This window comes from Lolium perenne, chromosome 5 (assembly GCF_019359855.2).
Source record: "Lolium perenne isolate Kyuss_39 chromosome 5, Kyuss_2.0, whole genome shotgun sequence".
NCBI lineage: Eukaryota > Viridiplantae > Streptophyta > Magnoliopsida > Poales > Poaceae > Lolium > Lolium perenne.
Genome location: NC_067248.2, coordinates 161,176,385 through 161,182,754, shown reverse-complemented (window position 1 = coordinate 161,182,754; position 6,370 = coordinate 161,176,385).

Genomic DNA, 6,370 nt, shown 5'->3' with positions numbered 1-6,370 from the left:
GATGATGAGATGAGCATAGACATGGGGTTGGAAACACAAAGTTCTCTAGGCATACCCATTGGAGAGAAAATCCAAACAAGATGTGAATAGCAACAATGGGCATGATTCGAAGTGTATATCAAGAATCATAAGTTATTTTGGAAATGATGCTCGCACTAAGATCATTGGGCCTTATATAGTCAAATCAATTTGTAATGAAGGCTCAATGAGGGGCGGGGGAGTACTCCCCCTATGTGAAAGCGCAAATGTCATGTGACCGCGAAGAGACATGCTTGGGTCCATATAATGACATTGGGTCTATTTATGTTGCACACATAGGTATGCATCATACCAAGACATGGTAAGATGACTATCCCCATATGTGCTATGCCTCTAAGCTAGATAGCAAGATAAATGCAAGAATATAGTGCAAGAAGTTAATCAATCCAAGTTTTTAGGATCAAGAATACCAAGTTCTCCTCTCAAGTTAACAAAGCGGGCTTCATCCAAAGGCTTAGTGAAAATATCCGCCAATTGGTAGGTTGTTCCCACATGAGTGAGATCAATATCCTTATTGGCAACATGATCACGTAGGAAGTGATGGCGAATGTCAATATGTTTGGTGCGACAATGTTGAACCGGGTTGTTGGCGATCTTTATTGCACTTTCATTGTCACAAAGAAGAGGCACCGTACCAAGAGACACACCATAGTCTTTCAAGGTTTGCTTCATCCATAACAATTGAGTGCAACAAGATGCCGCGGATATGTATTCGGCTTCGGCGGTGGATAGGGCGGTGGAGTTTTGTTTCTTGGATGACCAACTCACCAATGACCGGCCAATAAATTGGCAAGCCCCGGAGGTAGACTTCCGATCAACCTTATCACCGGCCCAATCGGAATCCGAATAGCCAATGAGTTCAAAGGTTGACCCCTTTGGATACCATAGCCCGAGAGTAGGAGTGAGAACAAGGTATCTTAGTATCCGTTTGACCGCCACTAAATGGCTCTCCTTGGGAGCGGATTGAAAATGAGCACACATCCCTACACTTAGCATGATATCCGGCCTAGAGGCACAAAGGTAGAGCAAGGATCCTATCATGGAGCGGTATACCTTTATGTCCACATCCTTCTCACCGTCACATGAACCAAGTTGCCCCTTTACGGGCATGGGTGTCTTCATTGGACTTGCATTGGTCATGTTGAATTTCTTGAGCATGCCCTTCACATACTTTTCTTGAGAGATGAAGGTGCCTTTTGCAAGTTGCCTCACTTGGAAGCCTAGAAAGAACTTCAACTCTCCCATCATGGACATCTCAAATTTCCTAGTCATCAATAGCTCAAAAGCTTTGTTATGATTGGGGTTAGTTCCACCAAAAATAATATCATCAACATATATTTGACATATAAAGAGGCCACCCCCTTTAACCCGCTTGGTGAAAAGGGTGGAATCGACCGTACCCATGCAAAACCCATCATGTAGTAAGAAATCCCTAAGGAACTCATACCAAGCACGTGGAGCTTGCTTGAGACCGTAGAGTGCCTTATGGAGTAAATACACGTGGTTGGGTCGGCGTGGGTCCTCGAAACCCGGGGGTTGAGCCACATATGCGGTTTCTTTTAGGGGACCATTCAAAAATGCACTTTTCACATCCATTTGATATAATTTGAAATTGTGGAAAGATGCAAATGCAAGCAAAAGACGAATAGCTTCAAGACGGGCTACCGGCGCAAAGGTATCCTCAAAATCCATACCTTCTATTTGGGCAAACCCTTGCGCCACTAACCTTGCTTTGTTTCGTATAACAATGCCATTCTCATCTTGCTTGTTCTTGAATACCCATTTGGTCCCAATGACATTGATGCGATGATCCTTGGGTCTCTCAACTAGAGACCATACTTCATTACGAGTGAAACACTCCAATTCTTCTTGCATGGCAATTACCCAATCCGGATCGACCAAGGCTTCATGTACCTTAAGTGGTTCAAAACTAGACACAAAAGCATGATGTTGACAATAAGTGATAAGTAATGCATGGTGTCTACGAGTTACCACTCCTCTTGAGATGCTACCAAGGACTTGATCCACTTTCATGTCACTTGCCCTTGTAGCGGCCTTGATCTTCCGAACGGTTCCTTCATGATCAATGAATTCATCTCTTGCTAGTACTTGATCATGAGGGACCACTTGAGCTTGATCATGAGTTGAGGATGTTTCTTGATCGTCATCATGATCTTGCTCCATGGAATGAGGATCTTCTTCTTGTTCTTCGGATTGAGACTCATCTTGAGTGGAGGGTGGTTCTTGAGTTGCACTTGATGGTTCGGCTTGAGTTGAGCTAGGCTCCACTTGTGGCGTGCTTGAGACATCTACTCCATCATCTTGATCATCATTATGAACCTCCATGGGCCGGATGTGTCCAATGCCCATATGCTTGATGGCACTAGATGGATCAACATCATTACCTGCAACACATGGAACAACTTGCTCCACTTGGGAGCCATTATCCTCCAAGAACACCACGTCACAAGATACTTCAATAGTCCCGGAGGACCGGTTGTAGTATCTATAGGCAGGAGAGTTCTCCGCATATCCAACAAATATACCCTCTATGGTTCTAGTTTCAAATTTACCGAGCTTTCCTTTGTTGTTCTTAACAAGGCATTTGCATCCAAAGACACGAATATACATGACATTAGGCTTGTTACCGGTAAGGAGCTCGTATGGGGTTTTGTTGTGGAGGGGACGGAGAAAGAGCCGGTTGGAGTAGTGGACGGCCGTAGAGATGGCTTCTCCCCAAAAGTTGTGGGGTGAGTTGAATTCACTCAACATGGTTCTTGCCATCTCAATGATAGTCCGGTTCTTCCTTTCAACAACACCGTTTTGTTGAGGGGTGTATGGCGCCGAAAACTCATGCTTGATGCCCTCATCATCCACAAACTCTTGCATAGTGTAGTTCTTGAACTCGGTGCCATTGTCGGTCCTCATTGCCTTGATCTCGGATTCATACATACGTTGAGCTTTCTTGGCGAAGGTGATGAACTCTCTATGGGTCTCCTCCTTAGACTTAAGGAGAAAGACCCAGGAATATCTTGAGTAGTCATCAACAATGACAAGTCCATACTTGCTCCCACCAAGAGTATCATAATGTGATGGCCCAAAGAGGTCCAAATGAAGGAGCTCCAAAGGCCTAGATGTGGTAACAATACTCTTGATGGGATGCTTCTTCTTGAGTTGCTTTCCGGCTACACATGCACTACAAACACGATCTTTCTCAAAAGAAACACCGGTTAGTCCCACAATATGCTCACCCTTTAGGAGTTGTTTAAGATTCCTCATGTTAACATGACCAAGGCGGCGATGCCACAACCATCCTTCGTCATGCTTGGCCGCCATTAGGCATGTGGAGAAGGAGGGGCTCTCTTTCGAGAGGTCAACCACGTAAAGGTTGTTCTCCACATATCCAACAAGGACCAATTTGAGATTGTCACTCCTAAAGACTTGCACATAATATTTAGTGAAATATGAATTGTAACCGGCATCGGCAAGATGATATATAGAAAGTAAGTTATAGCCAAGATGTTCAACAAGCATAACCGTCTCAAGGCACAAGTCCTTAGAGATTGCTACCTTGCCATACCCAAGTACCTTTCCCTTTGAGTTGTCACCAAAGGTAATGCTTGACTTCTTGTTGATATCTTCAATGAATTGATCAAGCACACCTTTTCCTCCGGTCATATGATTGGTGCATCCACTATCAAACACCCATTTTGGACCACCGGAGGAATACCCCTACAAAATCAAGTAGAGGATTTAGGAACCCATCGATTAATGGGTTCCTTTGCAATGGCAACAATATCTTTTGGTACCCAAATTGAGTACTCTCTATAAGCATAGCCATTAGGAGGGCCAACATAGTTAGCATAGACATCACCATAATAATCAACAAATAATGCATAGTGATCGTTTGGCCCCGTGCGGTCACCACTAGTGGCTTTGCCCTTTGAGGTTTTGTCATTGTTAGTGACCTTCTTGTTCTTATCTTGAGTGGGTTTCTCCTTCTTGTAGTTGTTCTTCTTGTGGGACTTGGGAGTATATCCAAGTCCATACTTTTGATTGTTTGACCTTTGCTTACTCAAGAGGTCATCCAATCCCATCTTGTTCTTGGCGGTGGTGAACTTTGCAAGTTCCTTTGTTAGCCTAACATTTTCCTCAAGAATAGATGCTTGCTCACAAGTAGATTCATTAGGATGATAGTCAAGACCATATTTGGTCACCAAGGACTCAAGATATGCATTGGTCTCAACATGCAAAGAAAGTTCCTCTTGTAAACGAACATGTTCCTCAACAAGTTTAGCATGCTCACTAGTAAAGGAAATGGAGGAACAAGCAAGCTTTTCAACATCAATGGGATCCTTCATTGATCCAAGAGCCCTTTTGTAGGATTCTTGAAGTAGATCATGATTCTCTCCAAGTTTCTTGAGCTCATCCTTGACAAGCTTGTTAGCTCTTTCAAGGTGGTCAAGATCCCTAGTGAGAGAAGCATGAGCAACTTCAAGTTCCTCCTTTGAGGCATTGAGCTCTTGGGTCAATAATTGAGCCCTATCAATAGTTTCTAGGTCCTTAACTTTATCAAGTTCATAAGTTTCAATTTGTTGCTTAAGGCCTTGAGATATGCACCTTTCGGTGTTTAGCTCTTGTCTTAGGAGATTGAATCTCCGTTCCTTCTCATTCAATTGATATTCTAATTCCTCAATGGACTCATCCTTTTCTTTGAGTGAGTCCATCAAGAAATCAAACTTGACAAGAGCTTCACCACGAAGGGTGCATCTAACATCATAGAGTTCCTTAAGCATAATTAATTCTTCTTGATCTTCGTTTTCATCATCAAGAACACTAGATAGGGAAGGTGGATGTTCCATTACCTTGGTTTCCCTTGCCATAAGACAAGAGCCAATGATTGGAGAGGAGGGAGAGTCATCGGAGTCATCATCTTGAGTTGTTCTTGCCATGAAGGAAGAGCCAACATCATTCTCCGTGGAGTAATCTTTGGAGTAGTCATATGTGAAGAGTGACCCGGGCTTAGAGTAAGCTAAACCGGCCACTCCGGCCTCCTTCTCCTCATCTTCCTCTTCTTCATCGGACAAGTACTCGGCCCCAACAAAAGCTCTTCCCTTGTTCTTCTTGTACCGATTGTTGATTGGGTTCGGCTTCAATCTTGGCTTGACCCCTTTGATGAACTTTGGCTTGTCTACCCTTTTCTCATAAGGGCACTCATTTGCAAAGTGGTTATCTTCATCACAATTGTAGCAAGTTCTCTTCTTCTTCTTGTCATTGAGGAGCATTGGGAACTTGACCTTGTACTTCTTGGCAAAGAAAGCAAAGTCGGTAGCAATGTCACTAGTTGAAGTCATCTCTTCATCTTCTTCAATTTCATAGTCTTCGTTGCTTTCATGGTCGGCTCTAGCTTTGAGAGCAAGGTTGTGTGACGCTTCATGGTTGTGTGAGGCTTCATCAACACGGTTCATTGCCTTGAGCCTTTTTCCGGCTTTGGCCATGCTTTCATTTGCGGCCACATAGGAGACTAGATCATCGGAGTTGAGATCGGCACTCTTGGTCATGATTTGCAAGTTGAGTCCAAGGTTGGTGTCTTCTTGTTTGACGGCAATCATAGCAATGACCTTGGATTTTATGAAGGCTTCGTTCATCTCGAATCCGTCATTGTACTTCTCAGCACCAAGTCCCTTGACCCTTACTTTCAGAGCACCAAGCCTAGCATAGGCATCGAATCTGATTCTCCATCTCGAATCATGAACTGGTAGGCCTCTTGCTTTGCGGTCTCATAGAGAGCTGATTGGATCAAATCGGTTCCCTCTTGGAGTACTACGATCCGATCCCACAACTCTTTAGCGGAGACAATGTCATCGACTTGATCAAGAAGCTTGCGGTTGATGCCACTTCTAATCTTGTCACGTGCGGATGCATTGAGTTGACGGTTGTAGAACTCGGTGGAGGTCAACCGAGTAGGATCTTGTGGCTCCCGATGTCCATGAACAATGAGCTCCCATAGCTCCACACTGCAGCTGCGAATATGAGATTCCATAGCAGATTTCCAATGTGGAAAGTGAGTTCCATCGTAATTGGGAACGGTCCCACTATGGTTTATATGAGGCATGGGTGAAGTGTTTCTGGGATAGTCATGGTTAACATCATGGTAGGTTTCCTTAGAGGCCGAAGCCCCACTAGAAGTTCCACCCGCAGTTAGGTTCTTAAGCATGGCAGTCATTTCAGTCATTTGGTTTTGTAGCTCATCCTCCTTTTTCTTCTTCTCGACATCATATGCCAAGAATCTAGATTTCATCTCTTTAACCGAAAGGTTAGAGTCGTCATC